Here is a 27,319-nt window from a genome sequence, read left to right as displayed (position 1 = left end):
CATTCAATCTCAACCCAGTCCATACTTAGAGCAGTACCATCATTAAATACTACCCAGTAGATATACAGGATCCTATTTAGAACCTACATATTAACTATTAGCTACCAGTTCCTATCCAATAAGCAGAATATATTATTCTTATCAGATACTGGCTATTTAAAGCTCTTTCTATAACTCATAGTCAGCTGTTGTGTTGACTTGTTTGTGGCCTGTACAATCTATATGTGACTACTAATGAAGAAAACGGATTTCAGAGTCTCAACTAACTTAAATCATCCTAAGGGTGAACTCTGGGTATCTGAGATCATGTTGGTGATGTAAAAAGAAAATATCCACTTCCACCTATTCTACTTGTGTCTGTGGAAAACTGTAAATAGACTGAAGTTTTTATTTGAATTGGAAAGAATGAAAACATCCTTTATATTTAAAACAAATAATTACAGTTCTGGGAGGAAGCTTAGTGACCAAAGTACCAGTTTTCAAGTGAGAACTGAAAGTTTTATCTCCAGTGCCAGTTGCAGGCACCCAATATAAATTATCAACTCTAAAAGTTGTGCTTGACTATCTCTACTGCCTGTTATCCCCATGCAGAAGGTCAGCCAAGTGTGATCATGTACCACAATTAAGACAGCGTGAGAGCATGACCAGTCTTGTGCCCTCGGAAGGTACACACGGAGGCACCACAACTAAAGAGTGTTGTGAACACTGTGACCTGGTGTTCTAACACAACAAGTAAGCATGTATTATGAGGCCTGGTTATGACACATAAAAGCAGAGAAAAGGGAAGGGGAGAAAATAACCAGGAAATATAAACTATGCACTAAATCATACAATAACTAGGTTTTATGTTTATTTTATAATATTCTATAACTCATTCTTTCATTGGCTTTCTTGTCCCAAATATACAAACACATGGAGAAGAAACCCCTCTGATAAAATGCACTTCTGTGATCCATTTAGTCCTGGTTCTGAGCTTAAGGTTCACTCCTAGTGGTTCTAGGGGGACAAACAGAGAGTGCCAGGGAATGAATTCAAGTTAACCATGTTCAAGGCAAGTGAATAGTAGCTGTATCATCTCTTGAGACCCTAGAATTTTCTACTTCGTGGTTATCAGTGCTAACTTTATTTTTTTAGCAAAATGGACTTTTATAACTTTATTAATAAAAAGAGCCCAATAAGCTTATTATTAATTAATTATAAAAATAGTCATATTTGTGCAGTATTATAGTAAATAAGGGGTAATTTTTCAGAGAATTCCAAAAAATAAGGAGGAACTTTACAAAAAATTTCTCTAGAAAGTCCTTTCATATATTAACATCAAATTGTGACAAATTAAACTTCTTTAGAACCCTGGAATTAAACAAAGTATTGGAAAAAAATGTAAAACAGCAAGATCTCAGACATTTAACATGTCTAATTTCTATTCTCTTTCATCCCTTGTTCTGTAGTCATTTAAAAACAGTTGACTGCATAACTTTAGTAACTATCTTAATTTTACAACTATAGTAGTTATTCAGGAAAAACAAAACAAATTTGTTACTCCCTTTCCTAATCTCCATCTTAAAATAGCAACTTCCTGGAAAATATTTTCAAGATTTATCTTCATTTGACTTAACTCAATGTTATTTTGTGAAAGCAGACTTAACCAAAAGATATTTACTGAAAATATCAATGATCATTGTTTAAAGCCATAGTAGTTCGAGGTAGTAACAAGAGGCTAGCCAAATCATAAAAGGAAACACTGAAAAATAAAGATGTCTGTAGAAAACTATGAAAATTTTCTACATGTTCCTAAGATTCTAGAGGGACAAATGTACAAATCTGTATGCATGTCTAACCATGTATATGAAGAAAGAACTGAAAAGACCTTACTTAGTCTTTTAGTTCAGGTTGACCAAAAAAGCTCTATAAAAATAAGGTAGTGATGGTTAAAATAGAATTGTCAATTGCCTGATGAATCATTGACGATGTATCCTAACATACAGAAAGCTTTTCAACAAAGGCTTAAAGACTTACTGGTTAAAAGTACTGAAATCATTAAATTAATCAAGCAGGTATTTCATTAGTTTATGTACATATGTATACAAATATATGTGTATATAACTCACTCAACAATTATACACATGGTAACAGCATCAGTAGTAGTCAGTGATAATAGCAAACTATAAAAACAAAAAATTTGATGCCCAGAATTACTTTCAATATCTTAAATAAAGCCAGAGAGATAGCACTGTGGTAGGTAATTTGCTTTGCATGCAGCTGACCCAGGACAGACCTGGGTTCGATTCCCAGCATCTCATTTGGTTCCCTGGGCCTGCCAGGAGCGAGTTCTAAGCACAGAACCAGGAGTAATCACCAAGTACCATTGGTGTGTACCATTGGTGTGGACCAAAAACAAACAAACAAAAATCAATATCTTAAATATTTCATTTTAACAGCACCACCACCACCACCACCAAACATGGATAACAAATGGAAATTATAGCTTAAATACAGGGAAAAAGCAACAAGAGAGACTGTACCCTAGCAATCTTAGATTGGATGTTTTAGAAAAAAAAAACATTAAAAAAAATTAAATTAAATGTATAATAAATACATTCAAAGAACTAAAAGCTTTATTTAAATAACTGAAATGGTGGGAAAATGTATCACCAAATATAGGACATCAGTGGATAATAATAATTAAAAAATTATGAAATCATAGTATATTTCCAAAATAAAAAATATTAGAACATTCAAAAATAGATTTTTTAAAATATTTTATTTGTTTGTTTTTGGCCACATCCGGTGATGCTGAGGGGTTACTCCTGGCTATGTGCTCAGAAATAGCTCCTGGTTTGGGGGATCATATGGGACACTGGGAATCGAACTGAGGTCCATCTTGGGTCAGCTGCGTGCAAGGCAAACACCTTACCACTGCGCTATCGCTCCAACCCCACAAAAACAGATTTTTAACTGGCAGAAAGAATCAGAGAATTGTAAGATATAACACAGTTGAAGGCAATGAAAAAAAAAAAAAAGAAAAAAAGAGAGAACTCAAATATATAAGGACACCATTTAGTATAACAAAATGCATCATGGAATTACCAGAAACAGGACAAATGGAGCTAGAAAACACATCTGAGAAAAAATATTCACCTAAATTTTTCAAAGTAAGTGAAAAACATTGATTATATTTTACTAGAGGTATATTCAACAAGAAGCAATATTGCAGAGACCCAAAACTTCACTCATCATTGTCAAGTGGCTGAGTGGCAAAGAGCAAGAGAAAATAACTAAAACAGTATAGAAAAGTGTGACTCATGTAGCTGAGAGTCTTAATAATAATTCGTGACTTTTCTTCAGTAAAGTTCTTCATGGGAAGATCAGAATAAAGTTAATTGGCTTTCAAGAGAAAATACTGTTAATTATCTTCAGCAACAGTGGACATCCCCCACATTAAAAAATGCTGAGTTATGTCTGTCATTGTTACCATACCTTCCCTATAAGAACTAATAAAAGGTAGATGGAGGGAGAGTAGGGCCACTTGGATGCATGCGACTGACTCAGTTTTTAATTCTTGGTCTGCCATATGCCCCCCCCCAAAAGCACCAGAACTGGTCCCTCAGAGTAGAATCAGGAGTAAACTCTAAGCACCACCAGGTGTGGCCCTAAAACTAAAAATAAAATAATCATAAAGAGTTAATGGGTTTGAAATTAATATACTTGAACATAAAAAATTAATGCCAGTATAGATAACTATATAAGTGACTTTTAAAAAGTAAATTATTTTGTTTCTATTTTAAAATGTTTTAAGGTTGGGGCAATGGGTAAAAAGTGATTAAAATAACTACATAGAGCCATCATAATGAAATTGATGGTCTTATAATTAATAAGATATCCTATCTTCATTTGTTTATTTTTCTTTTGGAACCACACCCAGCAGTACTGGTGTGGTAAGGAATAACTCCTGGTAGGTTCAGGGACCATATGGAGTAATGGGAATCAAACCCGATTTAGCCGATTGTAAGGTAAATATCCTACCCGCTGAGCTCTCACCCTGGCCCCAGATATCCTAGCTTCTTAAGCTGTGGGTTTCAAATATGCATGGGCTCTCATAACCTTAACATTTTTATCTAAAATATTTTATTATTATTATTTTGGTTTTGACACTATATCAAGGAATGCTCAGAGCTTACTCCTAGTTCTGCAAAGAAATCACTCCTGTCAGGGTTTGGAGACCATATGTGATACTGGGAATCAAACCTAGATCAGCCACATGTAAAGCAAACACCCTATCTGCTATAGTATCTTTCCATTCTAAATGTGTTTATTATTACCAGTAAATATGTTATTTTTGTACCTAAGTCTTATATCTATATATCCAGGTTCTTGCAAAAATATTAATGGTGAAAATTTATTGCAAATATAAAATGTTTAAGAAGTACTTATATATGAATTTTATAAATCCATGTAATTTTATTGCAGTATAATATTAGCACAAAAAAGGGAGGAAATCAGAATATATTGGGACAAAGTTCTATATTCTATTGAAAGTAATATCCAATTAGATGAGCAAAAATGAAGATTTAATTGTTGTAATGCTGAAGAAAATAGGTGAAAATAAATAAAATAGCTAGAAAGTGTAAAATAATGGAAACTTACTATTACATACTATAAATATATCTTTAGTGAAGAAGATTGCTGTAATGAAATAAAGTACTTTTCCTTGGATTATATGTAAAAGTTGTAATAATGGACTAGAAACCTAAAAGTAATAGCTAATCATAGGATACTTAGTTTAAATATAGTAATAAAGCTTCATTTATTAAAAATAATTTCTTAGATACAACACTAAGAACAGAAGTAATAAAATATAGGTCAATTTGGGCTGGAGAAAATAGAACCAATATGTTTGGATTAGGTTTTAGGCTAGGAATATGTCCAATAAAGTTCTGATTCTTGGCACCATATGGTTCCATCTACATTCCTGGTGCAGCTTAGGACACTTGTTATTCATTTAGTAGACCAAAGCTTGTCCTCAGTATATTGTATAATCCCAGGAGGGAGTACTGCCTGTAGAGTCCGCTGAGGGCAGAAACAGGAGTAAGACCTGAACATTGTTGGGTATTGCCCCAAAACAAAAACCAAAGCAAAAAATGTAAAATGGTAGAGCCAGTTTAGAAAATAGACAATTCTTTAAAAAATGACTTAAAAATAGAAAACATATGACTCAGCATTGCTGTGTACAACACTGTATTTTGTTTATATAAAATATATTTTTCTGTTTCTGTAGATTCTGTTGTATGTGGATCCTGGATATTTAAAATGAAATGCTATGTTAATTTTGAATATTATATGTGTTACCAAGAAAACTGAAAATAAATATTCATATAAAATTTATATACCAGAGCCAGAGAGCCCAGTGGAAGGGCATTTGCCTTGCATGCAGCTGTGGTTCGAATCTCAACATCCCATATGGTCACCTTAGCTTGCCAGGAGCGATTTCTGAGTGCAGATCCAGGTGTAATCCCTGAGCCCCCCAAAGTGTGACCCAAAAACCAAAAAAAAAAAAGAAAAAAAGAAAAGAAAATACACACCAAAACTTAAACTTATATTAACCAGAATAGCCAAACCATAAAAACAATTCTAATGGTTATCAATTGATAAACCTAGTGTGATCATATATTAGACTTTTGTTTGGTAATAAAAAGTAATTACATATCAAAAATAAAAATATTGGGTAAAGCATGCTAACATGCCACATGAAAGAAGTTAGAAAGGATATACAAGGCTGCAAACTGTGAGTTTATAATGATGTGAAAAATCCAGAACAGGCATATTCATAAAGAAAACAGATGTGTGGTTGACAGAGAATGGAAGGATAGAGTAATTGAGAAAGACTAATAATATGTAATGAGATTTTTTTAAGGGTGATGAAATGTTCTAAAATTAGTTAGTGGTGAGAGTTGCACAATTCAGTGATTATACTAAAAACCACAAAAACTGTCTACTTTAAAAGGATTAATTTTGTTATTTTAATAAAGCTATTATTTTAAAAAATATTCTGTTAATAAACTGTTTGGGTAAATAGATACCAAGAGGTATGGATTACATGCACAGTAGTAGAATAAATAATACATTTTTCTTCTTTAATTTTTTTCTCCTACTTCCTCGTCCTTTTAAATCGTGTCATCACGCCATCAGCTCCAGTTTGTTGACCACCGTAGCATTGTTAGTACCACTTCCACAGATCTTCCAGCCACCGGTCTGAGGTTGCGACTTTGTGCCGGCCTGCCATGTTGACCTCCTCTTTAGATTTTGACTAAAGCATTTAAAGTATGAGTTTACACTGGTGATTCAGGATAGTCAGCAATTCACTGTTACCCTGCTTTCAAGTTAATTGTAAAGAGGTTACATATAAAAGATTCTGCAGCAATTTGGCTACTTTGCATACAGAACAAATGAAAAGAAACTTTTTTTTTTGTTTTCAAGCTGATGTATCTAAAACTAAGAATGTGAAATATGACAATGGCAATGATTAAGAACTAGAAAAAAAACAAAGCACTTCAAAATAAATACCATTCTTTTGAAAGCCTTATAGTTGATCGAATCAATAATATTTATTAATTAGAAAAAAAGTGTTAAACAATATACAATTCACCCAGGATATTTGTATTTATCATCATATTTTAAGACATTTAATTAAAATAGGTAAATAAAGGTTTGAAGCATATTCAGTGGGTAAGAACTCAGGTCAGCATGAGACCATCAGCAAAGTGTGATTTCAAAAAAAAAGTTCTTTTCATCACTTTCAGTCTTGTCACTGAATGTATCCTAATACAGTTGGAGGTCTTCTAAGTGCAAAAAAAAATTTAAAAAAAAAGTGTAATAGGACTCAAATATGACATGCAATTTTTAGTTGTCTCAGTTAACTCTAGTTATTTTATTTGAGGGCTTATATTAAGCCTCATGTATAAAGAAAGCAATGAGATAGAATTGAAAAAGGAGAAACAAAAAAAGGAATAGGTGTTTTGGGGGAATGACGACTTATTTATAACTGGGGGAAAAAGGATTGTGTTTTAGTAAAAGAATAATGAAGTCAGTGAGTCTGGTTATTTCCTCAAATTTAAAACCCATGTATAGGCCTGAGTATGCACACACACACACACACACACACACACACACACACACACACACACACCACATATGCACATTCTACGGTGTAGGAACACTGGTCTATGAGGAAATACAGGCTGACTTTTGTTTTCCTTTTTGTCTTTACAGCTTTATAGGCTTCTACGTGATTCTATCATCATTTTTTTTGCAGACTTAGTTGCCTCCAAATTTAAGAGGAGTTGTGACACACCATCAAGTTCCCTCGGGGGTGGGGGGAAATCTTAGTACTATTTGCATTACATTTTGTAATATCAAGAATTACTCCATTTGATACTAAATTTGAATTTCTTGATTTCTTCACTTGAAGAAAGGCTTAAGTACTTAAGTATTTTATTTCAAATGAAATATTTAAAACTTCTGAACCGCACAATAAAGAGGACTTTTCAAGACAAAAATGTTAGACTAGAGTTTTTTTGTTGTTGCTTTTGATTGTTTTGGCCACACTTAGCAGGACTCACTACCTACCCCTGGCTCTGTTCTCAGGCATCACTTTGGTAAGGGCTCTCCAAACTATATTGGATTCCTGGGATGCAACCCTGGTTGACCCTGTGTATTTCTCTGGACCTTTAGTCTTTTTTATTTATATATGTATTAATGTGTTTATTTACTTAATTGTTTATTTGTTTCTTTAGGATTTGGGCCCACATCTTGTGGTGCTCAGGTGTTACTCCTACATCTTAAAATTACTCCTGGTACACTTCAGGGGACTACATAAGATACCGGGCAGTGAAACCCATGTCTGACTCTTACAAGGAAAACGCCCTGCTGTATTGTTGTACTATTGTTCAGCCCTGAAGGTTTTTTGTGTTTTTTTTTTTTCATTTTTAAATCTTCTGCTAAGCTGATATTTTAATTCGTGTCTGTTTGTAGTAAATATACACAAAACATTAGAATAAATCTCTAGGACACATCTGTTTCCTGTTCATTGTGCACATCATGTTAACCTTTTGAAATGAAAAGTGGCACTTCAAAACTCCAAGAAATGACAATAGCAGCAGAGATGATGTTTTTGGATCTTGCTGGTATGTGGTAACTGGTTTCCTCAAAAGATTTTTATAAGGTAAGTCAAATATTAGAATATATTCTGTTAGGAAAGAAACAGTGAAGTTATATGGTTTTCCAATAGCAATAAATAGAGATTCAACAAAGAATTAAGCCAATTAAAAGAAATGCTTACATTTTTTATATATCCAGCATACTTTAATTCATTGTATAATATAAAATGATACCTATATGTGTGCAATGCATTTTTATTCTTCTAAATAGCACAGATGGTTGAAGCACCAGGCAAATTTTCTACATAAATGGGTACTTAACTTTAAAATAATCTTACATTTATGGCAGATTATCTACTTCTTATTTGAAAAAAAAAATAAAACTTGCTCTGTACTATAATTTGCCAAAATAAGAAATCCTGACATAGATATTATACACAAAGTTCTTTTAAGAAACTATTAAAATTCAGGGGCAGGGAGATAACATGGAGATAGGGTGTTTGCCTTGCATGCAGAAGGACAGTGGTTCAACTCCTGGCATCCCATATGGAGCAATTTCTGAGCATAGAGCCAGGACTAACCCCTGAGTGTTGCTGGGTGTGACTCAAAAAGACAAAAACAAAAACGAAAAAAAAAAGATGTTAAAATTCAGAACACTTGGATAGAATAGCAAGCCTCACTTTCCTTTCCTTGAGGTAGACTCTAATAATGTAGGGAATGTATCTGCTTTGTACCTGGACAACCTGGCTTGATCTTCATGCACCACCCATATGGTCCTTAGCTCTATTGGGATTGATACCTGAGCATAAATCCAGGGGTAAGGTCCAAATATGGCAAAAAAATGTGGCAAAAAAATTTAACATATAATATTACATATAAATATGTAAAGTTACATATGTTAAAGCTATTGTCTTTCTTCCTCCTCTACTACTACTTCAAGATAAGGTGTCTAAAATATTAGAGGTGTTTTTTGGTATAGGAGGTGTTAGACCACCTTCTATAACTGTGTTAAAGGCTACTCCTGGCTCTGAGCTCAGGGATCACTTTCACTGCTTTGTCATAAGCAGTACTGAGGATAACACTGAGGTCAGCTGTTTGCAAGTGCCTTAAACCCTTGCTTTCTCTATAGTTCATTCTTTGGTTTATTTCTACAGAAAGCAAAGAACCCTCATTTGTAGGAAGGTATCTTTGATCATAAATATAAACGTGTTTGCATATGCATATTTGTATGTATGTATAATACATATATTTTATGTGGATTTTTATCTTATTTTGTCAGACTGATTCAGCAAATAATAAAGTTACAACCAGCTGGGAATTTGAACAAAAAGGAACTTTTTAACAGAGATTAGAAGTTAGCGTGAAATAAATCAAGACAATATTGGGTCATGAGCTACTTTGTTTATGAGTCTTCAGAGCACAAAATAAAGACTTTGAATCAGAGTTTATCTTGGGCAAGAGGCAACATCTTTTTCATTTTTCTGCTTTTCACTATCCTGCCATAGGCTCAGTAGACTTTGGCCTATCTCTACATGAGGACATACACATTGCCATCCACAGAGGTGAATTTCCTCTGAGATGATCAAAGTGAAACAAGGTGGAGTATATATGAATTTCCTCTGAGATGAACAAAGTGAAACAAGGTGGAGTATATCTGGCAGATAGAGAATAACCAATTCCTCCACCTTCAGTACTTCTTTTCCTTAGTTTTGCAGCCTGTTTTACTAGGTGGATCTTTCACAGGTTTGATCTTGAATTTATGTAAATATTCCCCGCCCTCAAAGAGAAACTGTTCATTAATCTATGGGACCACATGAGGAAAGTAAGCAAGATACCTTAGCCTTAACCCTGCTCTCAAACCTTCGATCTTATTATTGACAGTGATGTTTAGAAGTGATGAGTCTTTTCTAATAATTTTTTAAATTTTAGGCTCTTTTTGAGCCAGAGTGAATTCATAAGAATTATAGATATGGAGACTGTAGTGATAGTTCGAAGGGTAGGGTGCTTGCTTTGCATATGCCTTACCCTTCTCAGCATCCCATAAGGTCCCCTAAGCACCTCCAGGAGTAATTCCATAGTATAGAGCCAAAAGTAAGTCCTGGAAACTATTGAATGTGATCCCTAAACCAAACTAAAAATAAATAAAAGAATCAGAGCTGATTTTGGAGGTGAATTCTTAGAAATTCTTATGCAGAGAAGGTTTTTATTTACTCGAAGAGATTACCATACTCTCTACCATGGTTCTTTTAGGTTTTGATTATCATATTGTTCAGACCTCAAAACTGGTAGCAGGGGCTGGAGAGATAGTAAAGCGTATCCGATCCTGAGTATTGCCAGGAGTGATTCCTGAGTGCAGTCAGGAGTAATCTCTGAACATTGCTGGGTGTGGCAGCCAAAACAAAACAAAAACAAAAACCTGAAATCCTCTCCTCATTTGTGACCTGGAACTAGTTCTGATCAAGGTAATAGCATGTATATTCCCACCAGACATTCTCTAGTCTAGAAGAATCCTTGTTCATAAAACAAACAAGCACCACCAACAACAATAAAACCAAAAAAATCCTTCTATAAAATGGAACATGTTTCAGCATTCAAAGTTTAACATTTAACCTTAGGAAACTCCATATACAGATCATATATACTCCTCAATATACTGACAAAAAAAAAAGCATCTGAAAATAACTTTCCTATATTACATTGTGTGCTGCTCTGGATTTCATTTTAGAAAGGAAGATGTCTTGCCAAAAGGCTCTGGGATTGTTCTTCAAATACATCTGTTATCATGTAAATATAGATGAACTTGATTATGATTGGATATTATTAATTAACGAACCTTATTTTTCCTTTTTTTAAATTTGTTTTGTTTTTGGACCATACTAGGAAAATTACTCCTAGTCAGTCTTGGAGGACCATATGGGATACTGAAGATTGAATCTGGGTGAGCTACAAGCCAGACACTATACTAAAGCTCTGACCATATTATTTTTCCATGTACTAATGGATGTTAAAATATACATTTTTTAGGACACTAGTGAGACTACTAAGAAATGCTCAGTGGGACCAATAACCAGAAAATTTGGCAATTCTTTAAAAACAAAAACAAAAATGGAACAGGTAAGATCAGTACAAGGGCCTGAGATTTCGTTGCTTCTAGTCTTAATCACCAGGAATCATCAAAGCCTCAGGGGCCTCCAGGGCTGCACCAAGTGCACCATGTGGGTCCAGCTACTGATCTGGGGTAAGTTTCATGGAGGGATTTGCCTTTACCTTTGTACTAGCTCTTTGGCCCCAGGTTTACAAAATATTAATTGAAACCCTTTTGTCCTTAAATTAGAAATTTGTATCATTTGATTCCTCTGAGGCTCTCTCATAGTTGGAGCTGGGCTTAAAATAGAAGTATTTAAAGTGAGATTGGGGCTTCATATAAATGAGAATTTTTGTAGTTTAGCAGGGAACTCAGGAAGGTCTGTAGGGATCAGTGCTCCCTCTGGACCACACTGGCTCTGAAAACACAAAACAAACTAGAGGGGTTATAAAATGCTCACATGTAGGAATAGGAATCTAGAGTGTTTATTTCAGTAGTGAAAAATCTGGCAGATGAGAAAAATACAAAGAATTGCTTTCATTTTGTTTGAGTGAGGCTGATAAGAAATTGACTAGAAAAGTCAGTGTCAGAAGCAGAAGGGTTCTGGAATAGGTAGTGACTGGAGGTACAAGGATTTTATTAAAATTTAAGTTTGTGAGTGCAAATTAAAGTCTATATTTATACAATTAATTATATACATGGAGATAAGTAGATATATTTTTAAAAATTATCTTAAGATGTGTCAGTCTGTTAAAAATGGTCATTATTATTCAGGAATGTATGTCTTTGGAATTTAACAAATATAAGCTGTGTTTTGATTTTGTGATTCAGTGGTTTAACAAATACAAAGTTGTTACCATATGAGAAACATTGCAAGCCACTTTTAAAATATTTGTCACTTAATGTAATTTTCCCTAGTCTAAAACCTGCAATTGGATGAATTCATGCTGGTATGTGTGATAGATATTTCTACATAAAAAGGAAATAATTATCAATGTGTTTTATAAAGATAACTTCCCCAGAAATAAAAGCCATGACCTGCTGAAAAGTTTGGGACAACTACATAGCAGTACAAAAGTAAGCCTTGTAAACAGGCCTATCTGGAAGTTTGTTATACAAGGTCCTCCACCCATTTTCCTGTCACACAGGATGCAATGACTTTTGTTGAAAAGCAGTATGACTCTAAATAACTGGAAGTCACTGAATATATTGCTTACTATTTGAACCACTATTTAGAGCTATATTTACATGAAACCAGATACCTTTAACAGAATGCATCAATGTCCAATTAAAGAATAAAGCAAGATTTGTTATAAAATATTTCTGGCATATCAAGAATAGATGTATTAATTGAAACTCTGATGTAAAGATTAGGTATATATTCAATCACTTTGTATGAGTTTAAATTAAGACTCAGGATCCTACCTCACTTAATAATTACCTCTTAATATAAATCCTGTTAGATTGAACTGCTATTTAACAATGGAAGTACTTCATAAATAGATGATTTAGTGGGGGTTCAAGATTAAATTTAACATAATAGCTTACTTGAGTTATATTGTATCATTTTATTTTTGAAATCAAGCTTTGATAAGCTATTTTTAATGTACCAACTGAATTCTAAATTATAATTGAGTTTTGCTTTTGAGACAAAAAGATAAAAGAAATGCTTAACTATAAGATTCTCCCATCGGTCTTTACACAGTTTGCAATTGTTTAAGTCAGGCTTTGCTATTATTTTTTAAGTTTGCTTTGTTTTAGGATCATATGTGACCTGACCATGTTCAGGCCTAAATCCTGGCTCTGCATTTAGGATTTATTCTTGGAGAGATCAGAGTACCTACCTTATGGAATGTACAAGGCAAAAACAAAAACAAAAACAAAAAAAAAAACACCTTACTGTACTATCTCTCTGGTCCCCTGGATTTGGTCAGATTTAAGTTAATTTAACTTAGTGAACTTACTTAAGCTATGTCCACTGAACATTATGAACACTTTTCTGCTATTTAAGGTCTCTCAATTAAGAATATATATGCAAAAAGAAATTCTTTAAAATCTATGTGCTCTATACCAAGTCATTCTTATTTGTTAGAGGATAAGTAATAAGTAATAGTAAATAAATAAATATGCATGTCACATTGAAATAAGTATTACCAGGGCCGGCGTGGTGGCGCTAGAGGTAAGGTGTCTGCCTTGCCAGCACTAGCCTAGGATGGACCACGGTTCCATCCCCCGGTGTCCCGTATGATCCCCCCAAGCCAGGAGCAACTTCTGAGCGCATAGCCAGGAGTAACCCCTGAGCGTCACCGGGTGTGGCCCAAAAACCAAAAAAAAAAAAAAAAAAAGTATTACCTAGGATATGAGTGATTTGATGGCAACTAGCATTTGGATCATCAGAAAAGATCCATTTTAGAAAATAATATTTAATTTGTCCTTTAAATGACAAGAAGCCAACATTGTAAAGTTTATATTTCCACTTAAGATTATATAAAAAGCAAAATCAAGATTGAACTTCAGCAATAAAATATCTTAATACTACAAGTTTCATCTCACCCAATCCTACATTAATGTCCATGACTTTTTTAAGAAGAATTATAAATATCTATGAAACAAATATGACATTGGAAAATATATTCAGAGTAAATTGGCTTAAAGAAGCATATATATGTATATATATACATGCACAGATAAGAATATGCATGCATATGTGAAATCAACTATGACAAAACTATATGAAGAGGATTAGGAAAAAGTATAACATGAAAAGAACAAAAATTAAACAAATTTACTTTTATATCTTGTTACTTTACCTACTGGGTCTACATATATTAGTACAAGAACTTGTTTGGAAGCATATACAACCTTTGTTAAGGACAAAAGAGAACTATACAATGAGGATTATGAAGCATAACTTTAAAAGATCTAAATAGATATGTGTATCTAGGTGCTAAGCATTTTTTAAATAAGAGGAATAGGTGATAACAGTTTTAAACATCCCAACTACCTTCACAATAGAATTTTTTCAGTATAAAGGACTAGTGCAAAAAAGCACAGCTTCTTTCTCAAGCTGTGGCTTCTTTATCCTTTACTTACGTCAAATATGGAGTCTTAAGATTCCTTAGAAATTGTTCATTTTGGTGTTGCATCTAAATAACTCTTTATGATTAGAAAAAATAAATAACATCACAAAATTAATTCATTTAATAGAAAGTCTGAGATTCAAGTAAGAAAAAAATCTCTGAAACACAACCAGTTTTTAATTTCGTAGTTGATAAAGATAAGTAGATAAAGGTAAGTGTAAGAGTAAACACTCAACCCAGTTCAGTTCAACAAAATTTTCTTAGAAATGTGTCAAAAGTGACACCTAAAACATGAAACCTGAGAAATGCATCTGCAAATAATGAAGACAGATAAATCTAAATTTAATATAGTTTTTCTTTGTTCATAATCTTTATATAACTATAATTAATCACAACATTCTTTAAATGTTTTTTATTTAAACTATTTAAAGAATGATTTACTGACTCTTAGGGCTTGAAAAACAAATAATTTTACTAGTATTTTTTTGGTCATTCTCTAGTTTCAATATTACTTATAATATAGAAATTGGTACAGGTAGATATTACAAAGTCAGGCTTTGCTATTATATTATATATTATATATTATATATATTATAGATATTGGCCCTTTTTAAGGATATAATTAACAAACTTTATACAACAAATTATTTGCAACTACTGATGTGAGAGTAACAAGTTTTTTCCCTTCCCTTCCCTTCCCTTCCCTTCCCTTCCCTTCCCTTCCCTTCCCTTCCCTTCCCTTCCCTTCCCTTCCCTTCCCTTCCCTTCCCTTCCCTTCCCTTCCCTTCCCTTCCCTTCCCTTCCCTTCCCTTCCCTTCCCTTCCCTTCCCTTCCCTTCCTTCCCTTCCCTTCCCTTCCCTTCTTCCCTTCCCTTCCCTTCCCTTCCCTTCCCTTTCCTTCCCTCCTTCCCTTCCCTTCCTTCCCTTCCCTTCCCTTCCCTTCCCTTCCCTTCCCTTCCCTTCCCTTCCCTTCCCTTCCCTTCCCTTCCCTTCCCTTCCCTTCCCTTCCCTTCCCTTCCCTTCCTTCCCTTCCCTTCCCTTCCCTTCCCTTCCCTTCCCTTCCCTTCCCTTCCCTTCCCTTCCCTTCCTTCCCTTCCCTTCCCTTCCCTTCCCTTCCCTTCCCTTCCCTTCCCTTCCCTTCCCTTCCCTTCCCTTCCCTTCCCTTCCTTCCCTTCCCTTCCCTTCCCTTCCCTTCCCTTCCCTTCCCTTCCCTTCCCTCCTCCTTCCCTTCCCTTCCCTTCCCTTCCCTTCCCTTCCCTTCCCTTCCCTTCCCTTCCCTTCCCTTCCCTTCCTTTCCCTTCCCTTCCCTTCCCTTCCCTTCCTTCTTCCCTTCCCTTCCCTTCCCTTCCCTTCCTTCCCTTCCCTTCCCTTCCCTTCCCTTCCCTTCCCTTCCCTTCCCTTCCCTTCCCTTCCCTTCCCCCCTTCCTTCCTCCCTTCCCTTCCCTTCCCTTCCCTTCCCTTCCCTTCCCTTCCCTTCCCTTCCTTCCCTTCCCTTCCCTTCCCTTCCCTTCCCTTCCCTTCCCTTCCCTTCCTTCCCTTCCCTTCCCTTCCCTTCCCTTCCCTTCCCTTCCCTTCCCTTCCCTTCCCTTCCCTTCCCTTCCTTCCCTTCCCTTTTCTTTTCTTTTCTTTTTCTTTTTCTTTTCTTTTCTTTTCTTTTTCTTTTTCTTTTCTTTTTTGGTTTTTGGGTCACACCGAGCAGTGCTCTACCGCCTAGCTCTACCGTCAGAAATCGCCCCTGGCAGGCTCACGGGACCCTATGGGATGCAGAGATTCAAACCACCATCCTTCTGCATGCAAGGCAAACACCCTACCTTCATGCTATCTCTCCAGACCCAAGAACAGTTTCTTTTAATTAAGCACAGATAATTATTGATGATTAAAGTCTACTTTTTTTTTTCCGGCTACACCCGTTTGATGCTCAGGGGTTACTCCTAGCTAAACGCTCAGGAATCGCCCTTGGCTTGCGGAGACCATACGGGAGCTTGCGGGGACCATATGGGATGCGGGGGACCAAACCGCGGTCCTTCCTTGGCTAGAGCTTGCAAGGCAGACACACCTTACCTCTAGCGCCACCTCGCCGGCCCCTAAAGTCTACTTTTTTTTTTTTTTTTAGCAATTTAAAATGTTTTCTTTTTTTTTTTAATTTTTATTTTGATCATAGTGGTTTACATAGTGTTGACAATAATATTTTAGGTACATATTTACATAAAATCAGGGGGGATTCCCATCACCAAATTGTTTTAACATGTAGAATCAATGCATTCAAAAGGAAACTGGTAGAATATCTATGCTGTGACTTACAAGGCAAATGTTACAAGGGATTTCATTAGGTCACTTCTTGAAGTTTGGACCAAATGTCTTAAAAAGTTCAGAAAATAGAAATGTCAACCCGCATTGACTCATTTTCATTCTGAGAGTATCAATTTTTTGAGTCATGTCTGGAGATGTTCAGGGGTTATTATAGCATTGACTCAAGAATTACTACAAGCAGTAGTAGAGGGACCATATAGAATGCTGGGGATCCAAACTGGTTTGGCCACATGTAAAGCAAGTGCACTACCCACTCTACCCATTGTAATATCAAATAAAGCCCACAGCTCAGAGAGTCTTCACTGGTTTCAAAGTTAATTTCCTTTTCTTAAAAAAAAAAAAAAAGAACCAATCTGTAGTTAAGATATCATGTTTGCAATAGTGCTAATGGCCTCAGATACAGTTAGCATTGTTACAACCACCAAAGTAATTATCTAAAATTGTCCTTTGCTGATACAAGTCCACCTCTTAATTTCACAGTACTCCTTTTCCCTCATCTTACTCAATAATCATAGTTTGCAATTCAGAGTCAAAGTCTTGACATTGTTCTTTATAGCTCTTTTACTTGTTTTGTTACTATATGCATCGCAGAAGAAAGAGATAATTCTGTTTGTTCTTATCCCTTTATCTAACTTGCTTAACATGATTTCCTCTAGTTCTGTATTGGTTGTTATGATTTTCAAGATTCTTTTCTTTGGAGCTACATAGTATTCCATTGGATATATATATATATATATATATATATATATATATATATATATATATATATATATATGTTGCAAGTCAGCCCCTGAAGAGGTTGACGATAGAGGGATGAAGGATGAGGTCTTTCCCCTCCAGCTCGGAGCACACGTCTGACATCCTGTCCAGTTGCTCTACCGACTGAGCGTATACACACACACACACACACACACACACACACACACACATATGATGACTTATTTGTCAATTTATCTGTCATTGATCATTAGGGTTTATTTGGGTTTTGGAGTCCATTTAAAATATCTTATTATCCATAGAACTTCAAGAAGTAAAATGACATTCTAGAAATTAAAAAAGATATTACTTAAACTGGGTCCAGTAATTAGGAGAAAAAAAGAAATCATAAATATGGAAAGTAAATTGTTAAGGATGCTTATAAAATGAGAGTTAAATATGATTTAAAATAGAATCAGGACAAAAAAGTAATTAATAAATATGGGAAAATGTATCAGATTATAATAGGACTCAGAATGGGCTCAAGAAACAATATACTGTATTTTTTGGCATATAAGATGGTTGGGCATATAAGACGATCCACTACTTTGCCTGTTAAACTATAGGGTTTGGGCTATATTCACCATATATGACTACCTAAACCCTCATATAAGACCACCCACGAGTTTTAAGAAGTTTTTCATGGGTTAAAAAGTCGTCTTATATGCCGGAAAATATGGTAAATAGTTTGGGATTCTTAGAAGAGCACAGTTATATGCCAGATAAATGGTTTTAAAAATAGTTGTTTCTTTAAAAAAAAAAACAAAACTTTCTTTATATGTTTATTTGTTGGTTTTTGGGCCACACTCGGCAACATCAGGGGAGTCTCCTGGCTCTGTACTCAGAAATCGCACCTCAGGGGCAGAGAGATAACATGGAGGTAGGGTGCTTGCCTTGCATGCAGAAGGTCCGTGATTCAAATCCCGCATCCCATATGGTCCCCCGAGGCTGCCAGGAGTGATTTCTGAGCATAAAGCCAGGAGTAATCTCTGAGTGCTGCTGGGTGTGACCCAAAAACCAAATAAAAGAAAAAAAAAAAAAAGAAATCACACCTGGCAGGCTCCGGAGAACCATACGGGATGGTAGAAATCAAAATGGGCCCTTCATGGGTTGGCTGCATGCAAGGCAAACGCCCCACCGCCATGCTATCTCTCTGGCCCCCAAAATAGTTTTTTTCTGACTACTGTTACAATCAAATAGTTTGTAGGCAAAGTTGTTTTAACAGTTGTTTATTTTAGATTCTCTAGCATTTTATAAAGTGATTTGTGTAGGTTATTAAAAAGTACTGCCATAAAAGATTTCATTTCCAAACACTTCTATTTTGCTTCTTTCCAATTTATTTATATATTCATTTATTTATATTTCTTAAATCACACCCAGAACTGTACAGGATACCTCCTGATTCTGTGCTTCAGGATCATTACTGGCTGTGCTCAGGGTCTGTTAGTGTTGCTGGAGACTGAATTGAAGATGTTTGCCTGTATAAAAAGTACTTCCACCCCTAACTCTCATTCTGCTTCTCTTCCATTTTTTTTTAAAAACAAGAGTCACACCCATTGATGCTCAAAGAACTTACTGGTATTTCTGGGAATTACGTGGTGCTAGAGATTAAACTAAGAACTTTACACAATGATAAGCATGCATTCTATGACTTGAACTCATATGGACCTTATTTTAGGTGAAGTAAATGTTCTGGCATTACAACAAACAATAACTGAAAGGTGCAAGTTCTTTTATCAATATATATAAAAATTTAGGGGAAGTGATAATAGTTGAATAGAAAAATTTTAAGGGAAATTCTAATTTAGACACTGAAAAGTTTATCAGTATTTTAAAAAATAGAATAGTGAAATTTATATTTGCCATAAAATAGCTGAGGTTGATCAAACTTTGGAAAATTGCTTCCTGCAGATTATGATGTAGATCAAAGAGGCTTTAGATGGCTTAGTCATGTTACACAAGGATGCCCACATTTATCAGACAAGTAATGCTGTGAGATTTATGGGTTCACTTCATTTCATTACAAAGAAATGATAAAAATGACAAATTATAAAGATTTCAGACTCATACCCATACTATACTTACAAAACAATTACATAAAAAACACAGGAAATAAATTTTGTTCTGTTGACTGGATACTAGATAAAAGCATGTTGAACAAATTTAAAACACAGATTAACATGAAGGAGTTTTTAGTGTCAAGGAGCTCTGTATGAAACTATTTGTCAAACTCCTCAGGGATCATTGTTTGGTGGTTGATTATAAATATTTGAAAATAACCCCAAAATTTACTTAAACATAAGGGGTAAAAGAGAAAAAAGCTGAGGACAGATTTTCACTTCAAGGAAGTAAAATATTCATATTAGAATAAGTCTGCAAATAGTAAATGATGATTCATTTCCCTTTCTATTCTTTGCAACTTTCAGTAGTCATAAATTACTTCTATTTGCAGATTCAGTAAATGTGTAATTGAAGGTTCAATTAAAGAGGAAGTTCTTCAGTCTTATCCTTGTAAAATAAATTCAAGATCGTTTGAGATCATGACAAATCTGGTATTGTCTGTATACCTCAATATCCAAAGAAACTGATAATGCTATAAGCAATTTTTTTTTCTCAATGAGTAGACAAAAACACCCTGGAATTCTAGAAATGTGTATGATTTTAAAATTAGTGAAATATTCCATCATATGTGATCCAACTGGAAAAATGCTAAGGACTATGAAAATGTATCTCAAAGTCAGCATTGATGATGCTAATCTAAATTCAGAATTGAAATGAGTCTTTATAAAGGTCTTCATGCTTATTTAAGTGTCAACACTGCCTTGTCATTGCTTTATCAAAATTTATCAGAAATATAGTTGATTAAAAGGTATAAATAAAGTTATGGAAATAATTTTCTTTTTTCTTTTTTGTTCTGTTTATGGACTTTTGAGATCTCTGAATATTTACTATTAGATAAATTACTGTAATATCAATATATGGAAAAAGAAACTTGAGAAGATATTTTATTTATGTATCTTCAAATAGTAAAATACATTATTCAATCATACATTGGACAATTTTATTCTATTGATTATGTAACTCTAGATTAAACCTCTCCAGTAGGTTTCTTAAGGCCTCTTCCAGAAATAAAATGCTACATTTACACTTTTTTTTGCTTGTTTTTGGGTCACACCCGGCAGCGCTCAGGGGTTACTCCTGGCTTTATGCTCAGAAATCGCTCCCAGCAGGCTCAGGGGACCATATGGGATGCCGGGATTCAAACCATGGTCCTTCTGTATGCAAGGCAAATGCCCTACCTCCATGGCATCTCTCCAGCCCCTTACATTTACATTTTTACATGTAGCCAAGAAAGATCTATTCAGTTTTAGTAGAGAATAATCTCTCTAAAAGGAAATAAAGTTGTGGACCATTTTATGTTAATAAAATTGAGTAAACAGACATCTAATTACAAGTAAAATAATTTAGACCCATAAAAGATATGTCCCAGTGAAAAACTGTAGATACTCTGTTGCTGAGTATAGCTGAAAAGTTTGCAAGTATAAAACAATAATATTGATACTATAGTAAAAAAAAATTCATTTAGGGGCTGGGACAATAGCACAGCAGTAGGGCATTTGCCTTGCACGTGGCTGATCCAGGAAGGACCTGGGTTCCATTCTTGACCTCCCATGTGGTCCCACAAGCCAGGAGCAATATCTGAGCGCAAAGCCAGGACTAACCCCTGAGCACCATCGGGTGTGATCCAAATCTCCCCATCCCCAAAAAATCAATGAAAGACAACAATCACTACACCAGCAACAAAGATAGGAATGAACTCACCCGAATTTCTCTTTAATAAGATTTTACCTGGAACACTTTATTAATTTATTTACAAAATGGACTGAAGTATCCCCTGAACACTGTTGGGCAAAGGCCCTTCCTAATTTTCTTTCAAATGGTCTTTGTCTGAACTCAAACAAATTAATGTATATTTGAAAAAAAAATAAATTCCACATGTTTTAAATTATTTAACCTTGTTCTTCCAAATTTTGGTTTTAAAAGGATGTGTGGTGTTTGAAAAAAATATTTGGGAATTTTAAAATGAGTTAATAGTAGTTTTCCCTCCAAAACACAAAGCTAAATTTGTCAAGCACAAAATGTTCACAAAGATCTACAAATGTTTCAATTTGTCTTCAAATTTCAGATTAGTTCTTTCTGAAAGAGTATCAAACTTGGCAGGATTTTTCCCCCATTTATTAGACTAGGTCAATTAAGTAATTCTTTTTGGAAAAAAAAAGTAAAAATATTTGTTTTTAAATTATTATGTAAATTATGGGCTTTACCCATCTTCTCAATTTTACCCGAAAATAGCTGCCAAGCTTGTCACTGGATATTCTTTTGGAAACTATATTCAATTGCAAAATGACGCACTAATGCCAACTCACTTTCAAAAAATGTCTGAAATCTGCCGGGGCTGTGTAAATAACCCAGCTACATAGTTATGAGCACAGTGGACAGACCCATCTACTCTTGCTATACTAGTAAGCCTACACTGTCTGTAAAGTTTATTAATAATCTGTGAGATAGCCAAGTATGTAAGTGTTCAGTCTCATACTACATGATAATTTATCAAGAATATTAGACTCAAAAATGTAGCAATGTGATCCTATGTATTTCATCTCTCTCTAAAGTTCCAAACAAAAGCATTAATTAAATGGTATTGAATGTGCACGACTAATCATAGCATACAATATTTATGTTATGAAAATATTATTTCCATTTTCAGGTAGTGGACTGAAGCTCAGTTTATTTATCAGCAATAAAGTCTAATGTAAAAATCACGCAGAATTTACCAACCACAATGCCACCAGATCTATTTTGAATGGTTTATATTGTTTTCTATTAAATAATTTCTTGAACAAAATTTTTTCTTAAGTTTGAATTTAAAACCTAAATCAAAAAATTTGGGGGGGGGGCCCAGAGTGATAGTACAATTTGCCTTGCACGCTGCCAACTCTGGATTGACCCGGTTTTATTACCGTCATCCCATATGGTTCCCCAACTCCAGGAGTGATATCTGAGCGCAGAGCCAGGAGTAACCCCTGACTGCCGCTGGATGTGACCCAAACAAACAACAAAAAAGTTTTTTGGATTATTGCAAATGGAGATCATAGGTAAAAGGGCAAGATGTATCTAGACATTATAATGGGAAAACAAATAGAACCTGGCCCAAAGATAGAAGAACTAACTAGTGGTGTAGCTGCAAAGACTGGTTCTAGCTGAGTCTTGATCTATGGTATCATGCAGGGGTCCTCAAACTTTTTGAACAGGGGGCCAGTTCACTGTCCCTCAGACCATTGGAGGGTCTGACTATAGAAAAAACAAAACTTATGAACGAATTCTTATGCACACTGCATATATCTTATTTTGCAATGAAGAAACAAAACAGATACAAATACAATATGTGGCCTGCGGGCCATAGTTTGAGGACCACTGGATGGAACTGTGCATGAACCTATCCTTCAGTTTGCCTCAGTGTGTTGAAAGTATCAACTATTCTTTATGTTTATAGAGTCTTTTTCATAAGTTCATTTGTGGAAAACTTTGACACTTATACCTGGTTAATCAATAGTCTTCATTGTGACATTTTGAGTTTTAACTGAAAACTAAAAGCATAAAGATCTTATGTACTGCTCACTCTGCAGTGTGCTCATAACAGGTTCTAGGATAATAATGTCTATTTTCTTATATTTATTCTTTATTTAAATATAAAACACAATAGAATTCTATCATTTTTATTCTAGTTCACCAAAGATGCATTCATTGCTTTTTCTAATTGCAAATTCCATTTTGTAACAATTTCAAATTCCAGAGAGTATTCAAGAGAAGTTATTACAGTTCATTTGAGGATGAAAACATTGACATTTGACATCATGTCACCATTTGTAGCCTGCAACAACTTCTCATAAATATATTGCCTTGGCAAACCTTCTTAATTAAATCTTCAAGTAAAGTTCTTAAAAGTCAAAGGAACTACATATCTGCTATTGATGTTGTAATAACTTTTTTAAAATATTCAGTAGAAGTTTGGGCACAACCACTGAGAAAGATCAATATTTTATAATAATTCAATATTAGAGTGATCTTTAAAACGTTTTATAGACAGCCCTCAACTTTGTATATTAACTCATGTCTTCTAATGCTCAAACTAGAGTTATATTACCCCAAAATGGAACCTGAGCCTTGGAGAGCATTCAGTTCAACCAAAATGGGGGACTTACTCTATATTTTATTCTTGTAACATTGCCCTTATTGTACTATTGTCCCTCTATCTGGTAAAGTGGGTAAATGCACTCATGGAAATATGTTTTGTCTTCCTTCAGTGCCTGGGATCAGTCACTGTAGCTCTGGATTTTTCTATATGATCCTCTTTCATAAGCACAAAATGTACCATTGGCAACACTGTGTATAAGGTAAATGTACAATGAGAAAAAGGGGAATATAGGATCAGTTATGTGAGAGTCTAGGGGATGGGAAAGTATAGAAAAAATAATTTTAGACTAACTCTATGGGTAAAATGGGGTTCCAGAAAAATAGAAGGACTTGCTATCTCTGTCTTAATGAAATGACCAATGTTGGTCCCATGGTTGTAGTGTTCTGGGGATGACTTGTGTCTCTTTTGTTTTTGTTCACCATACTCCGTTCAGTTCAGGACTTACTCCTGGCTCTGCATTCAGAGACCACTTTTGGTAGTCCCAGGGGAACCTTATGTTGTGCTGAGGATCAAACCTGGGTCAGCCACATGGAAGGCAAGAGTTTTCCTCCTCACATTATTGTCCTAGCCAATTGTTAGATAGCTTTGAAAGTAAACTCCAATGGCCAGGCAGATTGTTCAAAGGTGTGGATTATGATTTGATTTCCATAATATAGCCCTCCAAAGACTTTCAGGACATTGCGAAGAGTGGTCTCAACAACCTGGCCTGAATTAGTCCCAATTATCACTGAGTATGCTCCAAAGAACAAAGACCTTCAAGATCCCATCTTGAAGAACTGCAGTCTCAAAGTCTGGAAGACTGGGAGGACAATTCCCATTTCTGGAAGAAACTAAACAAAGACTAATTTAACACATATTGGATGAGTTCTTGCAGAAAATTGGTATCAATAGCAACACTCCTTGGCCAAGTTTTAGGGAAATATTCATTGAAAAAGAAAGATATTTATTCCTTTGAAGCTTCTTCTCACCTGACAAAGATAATTGACATATAGTGCTTTGTTAATATGACTGCTAAATTTTTCTAGAGAAACTTTACTGATCAGTGATAATACATTTCAGCCAAACCTCTTCGGTATGTGGTAAAAATTCTAAATGTTTACTTTAGCAATTATAATTTTATAATGTATATTTAAATATGAAGCTAAAGATATGATTGCTGAAAATTATTTCTATTATATCTCCACCATTATGGTGGAGCTTTTTAATGCTCTAAAAAGCCTTACATACTCTCATTACTTTCTATTGCTGTTATTTTGTTATTGTTGTTAGAATTTTTAATATTATACTTTAAAAATGATTAAATGTGGAGCCCGAGAGATAGCACTGAGACAGGGAATTTACCTTGCATGCAGCTGATTCAGGTCAGACAGTGGCTTAAATACCGGTATGCCATGTGGTTCCCCGTGCCTGCCAAAAGTGATTTCTGAGTGCAGAGGCAGGAGTAAACTCTGAGTGTCGCCGGGTGTGACCCCCCCCAAAGAAAAACAAACTAAAAAGATTACATGTAATTTTTATAGTTCAATCAATCTTATAGTCTAATCAATTAAGATAAAATTCTAAAAATTTAGGGGCTGGAGCGATGATGGTGCAAGCAGTAGGGCATCTGCCTTGCACATGTTAACCTAGGACAGACTGCCGTACAATCCCCTGGCATCCTATCTGGTCCCCCAAGCCAAGAGCTATTTCTGAGTAAATAACCAGGAGTAACCCCTGAGTGTTACTCAGGAGTTACCCTGAGCGTTTTTTTGGGGGTATGCCCCCCCAAATCTAATTGTCCTTTTTCCAACTAATCTGTCTGCCATCTAAAGTTAATCTTGAAAAGAACTGTGCATGTGACTGAATACAATGTGTTCAAATGTGTGTGTCTATGAGTGAGATGTGTGAAAAAAGAAGAGTGTATATAGGTATGTGAACATTTTATATTGCCTGTTCATGATGTTGAATCTCCAGTGCTAGACTGGATTTTGCAGGCACAGACTGAAGCTATTACAACTGTAGTTGTAGTTTCCATTTATCATTCATTGCCTTTGTTCTCTTTTCTTCTTTGTATGTGTGTGTGCCCATGAGCTTGCTCCTGTGTGTACTTGTACTGCGTGTATATGTGGGTGAACATTATCTAAAGTAGTGCTTAGGATTTCTTTCTTGTGATTCTCAGCTTACGGGGTCAGTGGTTTAATACAAAGGTTGAAAGATGTGCCAGAGATACCTGAAAATGCATACTTAACATTTTATTCCTCATTGCTTACTGTTTGGCAGGTTTTTAGAAGCAATGTTTTCAGCATCAAGTTGACCTGGAACTCAGTTTTCAAGCTTATTCAAACAGTCACCAGTTTAGTATTTAGTTTGTATTCTCAATTTTTCCTCACTATTTAATTCTTCTACTCATAATTAGGCTTCTGTTTCCATTACAGTAAAATTACTCTTGCCAAAAGTCATTCAATTTTTCTTCATGCTACGTGTTTAACTGTTAACATATGTTTACTTTTAATGCTTGTTCCTTTAAAAAGTTTTTCTATGTGATAAATGTGTATTTTTGTTCCTTATCACTAAAGAATTCTTAATGAACACAGCACTGTAAAATATGATGTGTTATTTTATTTGGGTTGCAGCTCCCAAGTGATGCTCAAGATGCCCAGGGACCCAACCCCAACTAGCAGATGGTTCAAGGTAAGGGTCACAAAATCAATGTGTTCCAATATGCTAAGAATTACTCAAGCCCTGATGATGGTGCTGGGAAATTTTAAGACTGTACCCAACAATGTTTAGGGACCATCAGTTATACTCAGCTATACTCAGTGACACTCATGGAACTATTTGGTACAAGTGATCAAACCAGGGTCATCTGCATGGAAAACACAAAAACCAAGAATTGTGTAATTTCTCTTTTGCCTTCTATTATATTCTTTCTAAACTTATTACAGATTTTATGGAAGCATCCATCTTTTACACACCAAATATACTTCTTTTATACATTGCTCTATTCATTGCTTGCAAGATCTCCTCTTTGCCCTACATTTTCTTGAAAATATGCTAACTTGCACCAATCAAGATTGGTGATACATTACTTGAAAATACTTTTTCTGCATATATTCAATGATATTTAACAGATATTAACTAGTAGTTCTTTGTACATGTTATAGTGAATATTGAGATTTTAATAGTGGATAAAGACACAACATGTTCATTTCTAAATGGAATTTAGATATTAGTGACTGAGAGTAGCATTAGACAAATGATCACTGGAGGGCCAGAGTGATAGCAGAGTTGAGTAGGGCATTTTCCTTGCATGCGGCTGACCTGGGTTTGATCACCAGCATGCCATGTGATTTCAAGGAGTGATTTCTAAGTGCAGAGCCAGGAATAACCCTTGAGTACTATCGTGTGTAGGCCAGAAACCAACCAACCAAACAAACAAATGATCACTGGATAAATGAAATGTTGATCTGTGATATAAGTGCCATCAAGGACAAAGTTATGATTCTCCAAAGCTCATTTTTAGATTTCCCTGGCACTTCTATAGAACTAAATGTGTAAAGAAGTAAATGTGTACTTCTCCAGTGTATACATGGTTCTGGTTATAATAATAAAATATATTAAATGTATTTGTTTGTATTTGTGTCTCCACCACTAAGCTGAATTTACAAATTCTTTTATGAATTCTATCTTGAGCAGACAGAGTA

At 35.0% G+C, this 27,319-nt stretch overlaps 1 pseudogene; it reads left to right on the top strand.

Moving 5' to 3' along the window:
- Positions 1–27,319, top strand: part of LOC126001842 (beta-catenin-like protein 1) — a 74,687-nt pseudogene that overhangs the window by 10,952 nt on the left and 36,416 nt on the right.

Source organism: Suncus etruscus, chromosome 2 (genome assembly GCF_024139225.1).
Source record: "Suncus etruscus isolate mSunEtr1 chromosome 2, mSunEtr1.pri.cur, whole genome shotgun sequence".
In the NCBI taxonomy this organism is placed as follows: domain Eukaryota; kingdom Metazoa; phylum Chordata; class Mammalia; order Eulipotyphla; family Soricidae; genus Suncus; species Suncus etruscus.
This window is presented reverse-complemented; position numbering and strand designations above follow the sequence as displayed.